Below are 13,383 nucleotides of genomic sequence, written 5' to 3' on the forward strand. Positions count from 1 at the left end.
TGTTTTTTAAAATGTAAATTTGTTTTGTTCTTTGTAAAAGTGTTTTGAGTCTTGTTAATTTGTTTTTTAAAATGTAAATTTGTTTTGTTCTTTGTAAAAGTGTTTTGCGTTTTGTTAATTTGTTTTTTAAATGTAAATTTGTCTCGATCTTTGTAAAAGTGTTTCAGACTTTGTAATGTTGTCTTGCACTTCCCGGCCACCGTAGCATGTACTGACAGAAGACGCATCGACCTTGTGGAAGTAGCGTGTCCAAACAAGAAGATGGAACATGATGGAACGAGATGGAAGAATAAATTAAAATTTTTTAGATAACACAAACACACACACACACACAAAGAAAGACAATTGTACGGCAATGGTACAAAAAACAAAACGAAAACAACAACAAAGCAACAAATACAACACCTTGAAATGGCACCAGCTGCTCGTCCACCTTCACGTCGGTGCCCGGGTTGTAGAGGCGAGGCAGCTGCCGCGTCCACTCGTCCCACACCTCTCGTTCGGCCGCCAGTTTGTCCGAGGCTCGGCGGGCAGCTCTCGACTCGCGGTCGTCGAATCGCAACAGTCTAGAGTACGCGTGGAACTGCTTGATTGGCATCGTGGCGCGGAAAATGGCCCTGCCGCTCTCCTCGTGCCACAGGCTCTCCAAGGCCCTGTTGCGGGACCGGTACACGCCCGCGAGGAGCAGCAGCTCGAGGTAGGCTTGCAGGTCCGTGACGTCCATCACTTTCCACTTGCCGGCTGTGGCACATCTCCTTTGACCCTCGAGGTTCGTGACGGCCACAACCATGTCTTCGATTTGCCGCGTGACAAACAGGCCAAACGCAGACACTATGTCGTGGACGTGTTCCGCGGCGTACTCTGTGGGTTCCGGGCGCTGTAGCAGCGCGGTAGCCGCGTCTGTCGTGTCCTCTTCTTGGTCGGGTTTGTCCTTTTCGGTGGTGTGGCAATGAGGTCTAGGGACACTGGGATGACACGTTTTTGAGGACCATTTGACTTTGCCATCTTTTGACACAAAGGTTTCCTCATCCTTCTCTTGCCCTCGTCTTCAATACCCTCTTCTTCTTCTTCTTTTTCTTCTTCTTCATCGTCTTCTCCTACTTGTACTTCTTCATCTCTGTCTTCTTCTTCTTCTTCTATTTCTTCTTCTTCTTCTTCGTCCCTTGCATGTCCACCCTCTTCTTCTTCTTCTTCATTCACTTGTTCTCCTTCTTTGTCTATACTTCAACGTCCACTTGGCCTTGGTCATCATCTTTGTCATCGTCGTCGTAGCAGCAGTAGTCTTTTTCTCTGCTGTGGTTGTGTGTGTGTTGGTCCTCCTGTGACGCACACCCGTTGCCATCACAGTCACGGTGGTGGTTGTCGTCGTCGTGTTTGTCGCGGGCCTCTTGTGGGTTTTCTCCTTTTTGTACCTTGGCCTCAGCGGGGACATTGCGAGCGGCACCGCTGCTCACGAGAATCCGATGCAGCTTCAACTCCAGAGTGAAACGACGGGCCATGCTGCAGCTGCTCCCCCGGCTGTGCCGAGCCACGTGCAACAAGTGCACAGGTCCAAAACAAGATGACGTGAAAAAAAATGACAACAACAAGAAGACAAATGTGTCTAAAGTGTATATTGTGTGTGTGTGTGTGTGTGTGTGTGTGTGTGTGTAATAAAAATAATTAGAAGACTAATGTCAAGCCTTTAGTTTTCTTTTTTTAACCTCCCTTTCCACTTGCCTTTGCCTTTCCTGTTTTTACTACAACTACAAGCCACTGGCCAGAATTTCAGGGACTCAAAGGCAGGACGATGCGAGGGTAGCAGAACTAATACGACCGATTGAGTGTACCACGGGTCCCTGGGACCCGAAGGACAATGTCAAGGGTCCCCGTGTCCTGAAGGACAATGCCACGGGTCCCTTGGACCCGAAGGGCAATGTTGCGGGTCCTAGGGACCCGAAGGACAACGCCACGTGTCCCCGTGACCCGAAAGGACAATGCCACGGGTCCCTAGGACCCAAAGGACAACGTCAAGGGTCCCCGGGACCCAAAGGACAATGCCACGGGTCCCAAGGACCCATAAGGCCAATGCCAAGGGTCCCTGGAACCCGAAGGACAATGTCATGGGTCCCCTGGACCCGAAGGACAATGCCACGGGTCCTTGGGACCCGCAAGGCCAATGCCACGGGTCCTATGGACCCGAAGGACAACGTCAAGGGTCCCCGGGACCCGAAGGACAACGTCAAGGGTCCTATGGACCCGAAGGACAATGTAAAGGGTCCTATGGACCCGAGGGACAATGTCAAGGGTCCTATGGACCCGAAGGACAATGCCACAGGTCCTTGGGACCCGCAAGGCCAGTGCCACGGGTCCTATGGACCTGAAGGACAATGTCAAGGGTCCCTGGGACCCGAAAAGGAACGTCAAGGGTCCCCAGGACCCAAACGATAATGTCATGCGTCCCAACTAGGACAACAAAAGGGTTAAGAAGTGCCTGGCTAGCTCAGTCGGTAGAGCATGAGACTCTTAATCTCAGGGTCGTGGGTTCGACCCCCACGTTGGGCGGTGCTGTTTTAGAGAGTGGGAATCACTGAGTTCTGCACCGTATAATGTGGCTGTATTGGGGCAGATCGTCTGTCAAGATTAGCAGGTCCATCCCAGTGTAAAAATCCCTGTAATTTACCAGACTAAAATGTGCCTGCATTCTACAATCATGGCCTGTGCTGACCTACTGTTCCTCAGATCAAACTAAAGTCTGCTGACAATGCATGTTCAAATTCTAAAACTTCAACCTATTGTTCTAGAACTGCAGCTTAACATTCCAGAACTGCAGGTTAACATTCATATTCGTAAAAAGGAAATGCAGCTTGAGTCAGTTTCCCAATATCTTTTGCCAACAGGAAACATTTGATACAAAATATTTTTACCAAAACACAGACTTGATTTTGCCAGTAAAAAGTAATAGTAATATTGTGATGAATTTGCCAAATAGGTGACACTCTCTTCTCCATCACACTCAATAAATAAACCAGATTATTCAATCCATACCTCCACCTCTATGCAAAGTAGTCTCATCCAGGAACTATCGCACCCTAAGCAAGAATCATAAACCTAGACCAACGAACAAGGAGAGTCCTGTCCTGCTCGTTTGTTCCTCACATTTTTTCCCAGTTTTTTCTATTGCGTGCAGTTGAAACAGGATATGAAAAATTGCCAACACATTGCTTGCTCCTAATCTGTGTTAAATTAACGATAAACTGGATTTTAAATTACAGATTAGGATCGTAACAGCTCCTGCCATCAGGGCTTGTCCGGAAGTTGAACCCGGGACCTCTCACACCCAAAGCAAGAATCATGCCGCTAGACCAACTAGCCACTTAAAAGCATCTTATTAGCAATTTTCCATCAAGTAAATGTGATCAGTCAGTGACTTGAAAGGCAATTGCTAAGTAGTTTGTTTGGCATGTAGTGTTTTTATGGCAACACTGCCAGATTGAGCTTTCTGATTATATTGGATGAAAGACTACTTTTGAAGCAAAATATTTTACCAAAATTCAAACTTGATTTTTTCAGTCAAAAGTGACAGCAGATAAGCCTAGTTTCCACCATCTATTGGACAACAGACTACTTTAGCCAAAATTGGAACTTGAATTTGGTAGAAAGAAAAGCAGTTTAAAAAGGAAATGCAGCTTGGATTTGTCACTGACTTGAAAGGCTATGGTCAGGTAGATTGGCGTGGGGTCTTTTCATGGCTCCACTGCCCGATTCAGCTTTCCAATATCATTTGACAACAGGAAACATTTGATACAAAATATTTTTACCAAAACACAGACTTGATTTTGCCAGTAAAAAGTAATAGTAATATTGTGATGAATTTGCCAAATAGGTGACACTCTCTCGTCCATCACACTCAATAAATAAACCAGATTATTCAATCCATACCTCCACTTCTATGCTAAGTAGTCTCATCCAGACCCTATCGCACCCTAAGCGAGAATCATAAACCTAGACCAACGAACAAGGAGAGTCCTGTTTGTTCCTCACATTTTTTCCCAGTTTTTTCTATTGCGTGCTGTTGAAGCAGGATATGAAAAATTGCCAACACAATGCTTGCTCCTAATCTGTGTTAAATTAACTGGATAAACTGGATTTTAAATTACAGATTAGGGTTGTAACCGCTCCTGCCATCAGGGCTCATCCGCGAGAATCATACCACTAGACCAACGGAAACAACAGGAAACATTTGATTTGATTTTTACCAAAATACAGACTTGATTTTGTCAGTAAAAAGTGACAATTTAGAAAATTAAGTTACTTTACACTTTAAACTGTTACATCTCCTCTGAATCACCATCTGCAAATTTCCAAGCCTCATTGGAACGCCGACCACCATCTACAGGAGGTAAATCTCTGGCTAGCTATGCAGGAGTACCTCATACCTTTTACCAGGTTCAGGTGGTTAATAGTTATGGTCAAATGAAGCTTCATTAAGCTTTCTGAACAATGTTCTTCATTTTCTGAACGCATTCACCCAGTAGTGTTTTATTATTGGTTGTGCATCTGTGATTGTCCTAGAGGTGCTCTCAGTCCAGCACCTCTCCCGCTCATCTTTGTTAGTTTTACACTGTCCAGCATAAATCGCTGACACCATACCTCACACTCATCCATGCATACACCTTGCATACATGTATACAACCTTTGCACACAGTCTTTTGTCTCCCCTTTTCATGGGGTCATGACAAAGCATATAGGGTCAATCTTAGCCTTTGTGTGAGAACATAGGTCTCCGCATACATTGTTTTTATTAAGATTGACGACCAAATTGTTAGTTTTTCTGAAATTTTGCGAATCATTGCAATGCCTTTCATAGCCTCGTTGGCGCAGTAGGCAGTCTCATAATCTGAAGGTCGTGAATTCAACCCTCACATGGGGCAGGTGTTTTAAAAAACAAAATAACACTACTGCTGCTAAAAATACAGTGACAGGTGGTTGAATACTGGCACAAGCACATTAATGGAATTTGTCATTCTTTGGTTATTTCTGAGATTGATACAATGAAAGGAATTATTTAAGTGTGGTAGCAAACCAATGAAAAGGGTTATAGAACATATGTGGTATGTCCTTGGACATACTATCCAAGCAGGGAGATGAGTACAGAGATTTGGGTGCTAGCAAGACGGATGTAGGTTGCCCATTGTTCATTTAGACTTACCAGCAACATTGTTATGATACAAACCTGCTTGAAAAACAGTCACAATTCTTTTTAAAGACTTGCGCATGGAACACACATGAGATGATAGTGTCTGAATTTGTCCATGTCCATACAAGCATGTCAAATGGACAACTCATCTAGCAGAACGTGCAACTCTACGCCTGAACAGGGACTTGAACCCTGGACCCTCAGATTAAAAGTCTGATGCTCTACCGACTGAGCTACCCAGGCTTCAAAAGCAAGTGACTGTGGAAAAAACAATCTGCTGAACTACAGATTAAAGTGCAAGTAAATGAAGACCATTGAGCTGTTGCCATGATTACAGTCTTCTGGACAGCAGGAGGGTAGACCATAATTTGCACAATGCAACACCAAATGTTATTGCACAAACTGGTTGAAAATTGGCCAAAAAGGTTAATTAAAAAGCTCAAAGTCACAACTCATGGCGACTAGCAGACTGTGAACATCCAGCAAACCTGCATGACAGATGACAATAGCGAGCACTTCATACAAATCCCAGAATCAAGCTGTTGCCTTACCAGGGACTTGAGCTGTGGTTTTCTTTTTCGCTGAAAACGTTGATAACCTAATGCAATTTTATGGCTCCAGACAAATAAACTTTACTGCTAGTTGGTACAATAAAACAACTCTCCCTCTTGATCAGCTTCCTCTTGATGGAAAAAATCCACCAGATGACTTGCCATCCAAGCAGGGAGATCAGAACAGAGATTTGGGTGCTATCAAGATGGATGTAGGTTGCCCATTGATCATTTAGAGATAGCACCCGCATTGTTATGATGCAAACCTGCATAAAAAACAGTCACATTTCTTTTTGATACAGTGTCTGAAAGTGTTAAGGATTGCCAAAGTGTACAATTTATCATGGCATCAAGCAAAATGTGCAACTGCACGCCTGAACAGGGACTTGAACCCTGGACCCTCAGAATAAAAGTTTGATGCTCTACCAACTGAGCTACCCACGCTTCTGAAAAAGAGGGCTGTGGGAAAAAGAAGTGCCGTTATTGCTTCCTAAACCCAACCGTCCAATTGTTGTCCCACATGTCATGGTTAACACAAATATGCCCGTTTCGTTATTTTGTTAATTATTTGGCTGCTGGCTTTTCCTCCTCTTCCTCATCCCAGTCAGTCGCCGTAGTTCTAGTGCCAGGCTGAGACTTCGCTCCCCAGTGTGACGTCATCGCCGAATTGACTTAATAAACCAGCGAATACTAAAAATTACCAAAAACTAACTTTTAACATTATTTGGAGACATTTAAAAAATGATATAAATACATATATCTTGAGTGCTTTTGTACCCAATAATCAACAGTGGTGGTTAACCTGCAACATTCTGAGACCAATTAATGCAAAGAAAGGACTGGAGCATTTATTGGATAGAATAAGTAGGCTGACACTGAAGTATTGAGACAACAGTGACTGAAAATCTAATTCAATCTACATATCGGTCTTCTTAAAGATCTAAATAGATTTTCTCACCTCAGAGTCATCTGGAGGACGTAAAGATTAGCTTCTGTCCCTCTGAACCCTGAGTGACAATCACTCTGCAGTGAATGAGATGCAGTTCCCCCCCCTCAGTCTAACTAAGACTATACTTTCAGGGATCATTTCTAAAGTTTCTGACTTGAGGAATGTGTTTCTAAAGTGTTTGGTCTCGCTGACCACGATGATGAGTCGTGATATTCCTTTCTGAGCGTGAGGCTGACAGAGAGTAATGATTCACTTCATGTGCTCTCTGTCATTGATGATCGTTCTTTGCTTCTTTATGGAGTATTGAAGAAGAGAATATGTTCAGAGTGGTAGTAGCAGATATGTGGAAAACTAACACGTGTGAAAGTAATAAAACATACTAAGCTTTCTATTTAACTGAAGTTATAGTCAGGCTTGAAGAATGTCCAGTCCATGCTGGACAAGGTTACTTGAAAGGGTTAACACCTACTTTCTTGACTTTGTAATGCCTTATGTCCGGTGTAAAAACGTAAACTGAGTTAAGCCATAATTCATTTTTATTTCTACCTTTGCTTTTCCTACTTTGACATGTATAAAAATTTGCATTGTTTGAAAGCCCATCTGTACACAGTCATGTTCCACTCCCACAGGTGTTTCCACTTGACTAATCAGACTGTGTGGCCTTTACAGGCTCAGCTTGATTGACATGTATAAAAGGGGTGGAACGGTACACTGAAGTCCAGGTGGACGGGATGGCATGTTGGAACGAGGTTTGAGTACATACAGCAAATACTTGAAGCCAGGTTACTCTACGAGTGGATACGGGGCTTTGAAGGTGACGTGTAAATCCTGATTGATTCAGTGATTTTTTGGCCTTATTTGTATTTGGATCTAAAGGCTGGTTAACCACTGTAGGGAGGAGACGTTGGACAGTTTTTTTGTCTCGTTCCAGTGATTGGCATGTCTGGGTGATGGCGTTGGATATGTTGGATTTATTCCAATAACGTACCAACAACGCCGACCCACAGTCCTCGTTTTATCTACCACTTTCTCACCTGTACTACTGGAACTGACTGGGAAACCAAAGTTTCCCCGTGGGTCGCCACCACTCGCCGTAGGAGAGGCTGCTCTTCCTTAGTGCTGCTGGCTCTGACTCATATGAAGGGAAATATGGGGCAAAAGGTGAGAGCTTGCAGAACAAAAAAATCTGAATTTATATATTTAAATTTGCACTTGTAAAAATAAAATTTGCACTTGTAAAAATACACACGTGTGATCTTAATTTGATGTCACACAATGAAAAAAAACACGAGAGCTTGTAGAAAAAATCTGAATTTGTAATTTGCACTCGTAGAAAATATTCACACACCGGTATTCTGAATGTGAAGTCACAGAAAAAATATTCACAAATGTGTAGATTGACATTTCCATGAACAGAATGACAGCTGCAAGCGTGTAGTGCAACATTCACTCGTGTACTTGTTTTTAATTCTGGTTCATTTTCCATCACAACCACAACTCAGTGATTACAACGTCTCAAACTAATTAGTACCTGTGGACTGAGTCTGTGAAGCTCTGAGCCAACAGGACGGGGGGGAATCAGGGTTCTATCACCAGATGAGGGACAACTCTGTCTGGCTTATTTATGTAACATTGAAGCTACCATAATCTGGAGCACGTAACGATTAGCTTCTGTCCCTCTGAACCCTGAGTGACAATCACTCTGCAGTGAATGAGATGCAGTTTCCCCCCCCCTCAGTCTAAACAAGACTATACTTTCAGGGATCATTTCTAGAGTTTCTGACTTGAGGAATGTGTTTCTAAAGTGTTTGGTCTCGCTGACCACGATGATGATTCGTGATATTCCTTTCTGAGCGTGAAGCTGACAGAGAGTAATGATTCACTTCGTATGCTCTCTGTCATTGATGATCATTCTTTGCTTCTTTATGGAATATTGAGGAAGGGAATATGATCTGAGTGGCATTAGTAGATGTGTGGAAAACTAATGTGAATAAACATAATGAAACATGCTAAGCTATTTACTTAGCTACAGTTATTGCCAATCTTAAGTATTTATCTTGTCCATGTTGGACAATGTTACTCTAAAGAGGTTAGGGTTACCTCAGCGACCTCCATCAGGGAAATTGACGACAATCCCCCATTATCCTTCACCTCTGTCTCTACCACAGAGACCATGTCAGCTGGATTTAGGAGTTCCTCAAAGTGCTCCTTCCACCGCTCTAGTACTTCCTCAATTGAGGTCAACAACGTCCCATCCTTACTGTACACAGCTTGGATGGTTCCCCGCTTCTCTCTCCTGAGATGGCGAACAGTTTTCCAGAAGCACCTTGGTGCTGATCGAAAGTCCTTCTCCATATCTTCTCTGAACGTCTCCCTTGCTTTACCTCTGTCACGACAGAGGCTGCAGTCCTTTGGGCCCGTCGGTACCTTGCCACTGCCTCCAGAGTCCGCTGGGATAACATATCCCGGAAGGACTTCTTCAGTCGGACGGCTTCAATGACCACTGGTGTCCACCAGGGTGTCCGTGGGTTACCGCCCCTTGAGGCACCTAAGACTAGGGCTGCACAATTAATCGAATTTTAATCGCGATCACGATTTGGACTTCCCACGATCAAATTTGCGTGATCGAGCGATTATTTTTTATAAAGCGTCATTTCATAGAACGCTCCGGGTTTTTTGCAAAGCCAATCTCCCGCTCCGTAAAGCCGTCTGCTCATGAGCCAGTCAGAGTAGTTCACTGCACCATGTGCAGCTTATTTTCTAGATGTAGACAGTCCCAGAGGACAGAGTAGCTTGAGGAAAACTCAACAGATAGCAGTCGGTTATACGTCAGTCTCAAGGTTTACCAGTTTACCAGTAAACGCAACATTATGTCCCGTGACCCCGTCTGTTGTTTTTCAGACAACAGCAGTGACCAGAGCTAGTCGGTGCTAGTAGCGTCTGTTAGCTGTTAGCTCCTCTAGGACGCACCGGTGCTAATGTCCTCGCATCCGCTGCAATGCTGTTTATATTGATATGGTTTAATTTTGCGTTACATGACCCATTTCGTCTGTAAAGCCGTGCCTGTGTGGGATCTTTCTACGCTCTCTCGTCCTACTCTCTCTCCTCTACTCTCCGCGGCCGCCGGTTCAAACTTCTGACATTTGTCTACAAATTTAATTTTTTATTAACACAGCTGTATATTGTTAAATATGAGGGTTAAACCTGTATTTGTACCAGTGTTTCCATGGTAACTCTGCTATCGCGGCCGCCACGGCAAAGAACACAGGAGAAGTTATTGAATGCAGCTAACTTCAGTTGGTAGAGTAACAGCGTGAGACGGAGCTGCTGGACCTGGACCTGGGCCAGAGATGTGACCCATGGCCAGAATATCATAGTTCATAAAAATGCAGCGCAGTGAAGATACAGACGTTTCATACACACGCCGTGTTTATCCGCCATTCGACCCGTGCGGGACCCGTTCATGATGAGTCAGCCGTCTCTCTGTGAGTAGCGTCCATCACACTCCCTCTTGCAGTTATAAATAGCCTATATGACAATACAATTTGTTTTGGTTAAAATCAACAAATAATCGTGAGAATAATCGCGATCAAAATTTTGATCAAAATAATCGTGATTATCATTTTGGCCATAATCGTGCAGCCCTACCTAAGACCCTAAGACCACAGCTCGCCACCACAGCTTCAGCAATGGAAACTTTGAACATTGTCCACTCAGGTTCAATGCCCCCAGCCTCCACAGGGATGCACGAAAAGCTCCGCCGGAGGTGTCAGTTGAAAGTCTGGGGCCTCCTCCAGACGTTCCCAATTTACCCGTACCACCCGTTTGGGCTTACCAGGTCTGTCCAGAGTCCTCCCCCATACCCTGACCCAACTCACCACCAGATGGTGATCAGTAGACAGTTCCGCTCCTCTCTTCACCCAAGTGTCCAAAACATACAGCCTCAGATCAGATAAAACAATTATGAAATCGATCATTGATCTTCGGCCTAGGGTGCTCTGGTACCACGCACACTTATGAGCACCCTATGTTTGAACATGGTGTTTGTTATGGACCATCCATGACTAGCACAGAAGTCCAACAACAGACAATCACTCTGGTTCAGATCAGGGTGGCCGTTCCTCACGTGTGCGTTGAAGTCCCACAGCAGAACTATGGAGTCCCCTACTGGAGCCCCATAGAGGACTCTATTCAAGGTCTCCAAGAAGGCCAAATACCCCAAACTCTTGTTTGGTGCATATGCACAAACATGTGGAAAAAATAATGTTCCTTAATAAAAATCGATGAGTGGTCCCTGTCCCACATACCCCCCGGCCATAGTTACACAAGCATATCCTCTGTTTCCCCAAGCACTCATTACCTAATACCCAATAATACATTACACAATCTTTATTTTAAAAAAAATGCTATCCCATTGTTAGTACACGTCAGTGTCACTAGTCTAAAGCCTCCTGTCCACTATCTTGTCGGGATCATTTGGATGCAGCCTTGGCCCTTCACCAGGCGAGGTCGCTGTTACTGAAGCTTCTAGTAATGAACCCATTTTCAAACCAATTCCTCTAAGTGGTTCAGTGCTTCACCAAAGCTTCATTTGCCCTTCACTATCAGCACCTAGTTTCTTGACTTTGTAATGCCTTATTTCTACTGTAAAAATCTAAATTGAGTTGAGCCATAATTCATTTTTATTTATACCTTTGCTTTTCCTACTGTGACATTTCAAAATGTCAAAAGGTACATTGTTTGAAAGCCCATCTCTACACATCCATGTTCCACTCCCACAGGTGGTTTCACACGTGCTAGTTGTCCCTTAAATTCACAGTTTATTTTTGTAATTTATTGGTGTTTTTCTGTATTTAAAAAAAAACAACAGAAAAATTCTGTAAAGTTAACATGAAAATGTATGTAAAAGTACAGATCTGCTTTAGAGTGTATCGAGTCCTGACCATTCCCTGACCGGGAATCGAACCCGGGCCGCGGCGGTGAGAGCGCCGAATCCTAGCCACTAGACCATCAGGGAGTCATATATTCCAAATTTATCTTTGTAGATGTGAGTTTCCTTTTCACTTACTGGAATAACTCATTGTTTTAGGCAAGGAATGGCTCCTGGCTAGATCTTCAGAAGGCAGGACATGACAGATTACACATCTGTCACATAGTCAGTTTGTACTCTTAAATACCAAGTCTCTTGCTGTTCCTTGACTAGTTGGCCACCCCTGCTTTGCATCGCTCCAGGTAAGTAGAAAGCAATCTGTTATGCACCTTTGCATTGCACTAAAATGTCAAAATTTGGACCTGAATCCAAAATAACATTACTTACTTGACATTCACAGACATTGTTTTTTTGGGAAAAAAATGTTGGTTAGGGGTTTAGTTACTGTTTGAAAAATGAAAAGAATTGTTATTGAAATGGAGGCAGATTAAGTATTTATGATCAATGATGTCAACAGGATACATCCGCTGTCGGGGGTTTGATTTAAAGGGAATGGAACTCTTTAAAAGTGTTGGGGTTCAGCGTTAAACTAATGAGGAAGAATTTGACAAATCTAAATCAACCAAAAAAAAGTCTAGGAACTTAGTCTTTCAAATGTTATACCTGTATCTGTCAAGTCCTGACCGGGAACTGAACCCGGGCTGCGGCAGTGAGAGCTCCAAATCCTAGCCACTAGACCATCAGGGAGTCACATCCGTCAAATTTTATTTTTGTAGATGTGATTTTTCTTTGTGTGTAATTTAGCATCTTTCTCATCTTTTCTCTCATTTCCTCCCTCTTCCCCTTTTTCCTCTTCTCCCCCCCCTTACAGACTATTGTTCCCCAGCTTTGACGCAATGGATAATGTGTCTGATTACAAATCAGAAGATTCTAGGTCTGATTCCTGGCTAGCTCGTAGTGCTCTTTAGCGACTAAAGCTCTTGTCCGTCATTTCCAACTTCACCCCCCAGGACAAACTCTACAAATAAAATGTACATCTACAAAGTGCCAAATGATGAGTAATTATCTTTTCAACATGTGTGTAAAGTCATCTAAGCCTCTTGGTGTCAGTCAACTACACCAATAATCAAGCTTTTGTTGTTGGTTTTCTGTTTTTGCTTGCTAATCATTTTTCCTTGAAAATAAAAATTGTCCCTGAAGGACAGAATCAGCAGTGCTAGATAAACCATCCATGAAATTTTCATTTCTTAGTCAACAATCAGGGAAAGATGGGAAAATATCAGTAGAGTTGATATTCAGAGTTCCCACTATGTTTTCTCTGTACACTTGCCAACAAAGATCAACACTGTTTGCATAGAATTGTGTGAGAAGCCAGGTACTCTCAATGCTCTCTGAACGTAGGGCTAGTGGGGCAATGGGTAATGCGTCTGACTACAGATCACAAGATGTTAGGGTTGACTCCTGGATAGTTTGTTCTGTTCTTTAGCTATTAACTTACTTGATCCTCATTTCCAAGTTTACTCCTGTAAAAACTGTCTATCACAGTAAATCAAATACACAGTAAAAAGCCAAATGATGCGTAAATATCTTTTCAACATGTGCTAAAACAGCTCTAAATCCTTCAATTTAACTGAAACACAGCTATAGTCAAGCTTTCACTGTTGTTGTTTTTTTAGAATCAGCAGTACTAGACAAACTGTCCCTGGAATTGTCAGTTGTTACTCATCAATTAGGGGAACCTAGAAAATAGCAGCATAATTTTGGATCTGATTTC

General features: G+C 43.2%; 5 non-coding genes across 5 annotated transcripts; 3 read left to right on the forward strand and 2 right to left on the reverse strand.

Annotated features, from left to right (window-relative positions):
* Positions 1-2,471: 2,471 nt before the first annotated feature.
* trnak-cuu (transfer RNA lysine (anticodon CUU)) lies at positions 2,472-2,544 on the forward strand. The gene has a single exon. It is a non-coding gene; the product is annotated as a tRNA-Lys (tRNA).
* A 2,805-nt stretch (positions 2,545-5,349) lies between these two features.
* On the reverse strand, positions 5,350-5,422 carry trnak-uuu (transfer RNA lysine (anticodon UUU)). Its single transcript has one exon. It is a non-coding gene; the product is annotated as a tRNA-Lys (tRNA).
* Positions 5,423-6,794: 1,372 nt separating this feature from the next.
* On the forward strand, positions 6,795-7,010 carry LOC116674792 (small nucleolar RNA U3). The gene has a single exon (XR_004328212.1). It is a non-coding gene; the product is annotated as a small nucleolar RNA U3 (small nucleolar RNA).
* Positions 7,011-8,424: 1,414 nt separating this feature from the next.
* On the forward strand, positions 8,425-8,640 carry LOC116674793 (small nucleolar RNA U3). Its single transcript, XR_004328213.1, has one exon. It is a non-coding gene; the product is annotated as a small nucleolar RNA U3 (small nucleolar RNA).
* Positions 8,641-11,624: 2,984 nt separating this feature from the next.
* trnae-cuc (transfer RNA glutamic acid (anticodon CUC)) lies at positions 11,625-11,696 on the reverse strand. Its single transcript has one exon. It is a non-coding gene; the product is annotated as a tRNA-Glu (tRNA).
* Positions 11,697-13,383: the final 1,687 nt, after the last annotated feature.

The sequence above is a fragment of the Etheostoma spectabile genome, unplaced genomic scaffold (assembly GCF_008692095.1).
Source record: "Etheostoma spectabile isolate EspeVRDwgs_2016 unplaced genomic scaffold, UIUC_Espe_1.0 scaffold00001037, whole genome shotgun sequence".
Taxonomy (NCBI): Eukaryota; Metazoa; Chordata; class Actinopteri; order Perciformes; family Percidae; genus Etheostoma; species Etheostoma spectabile.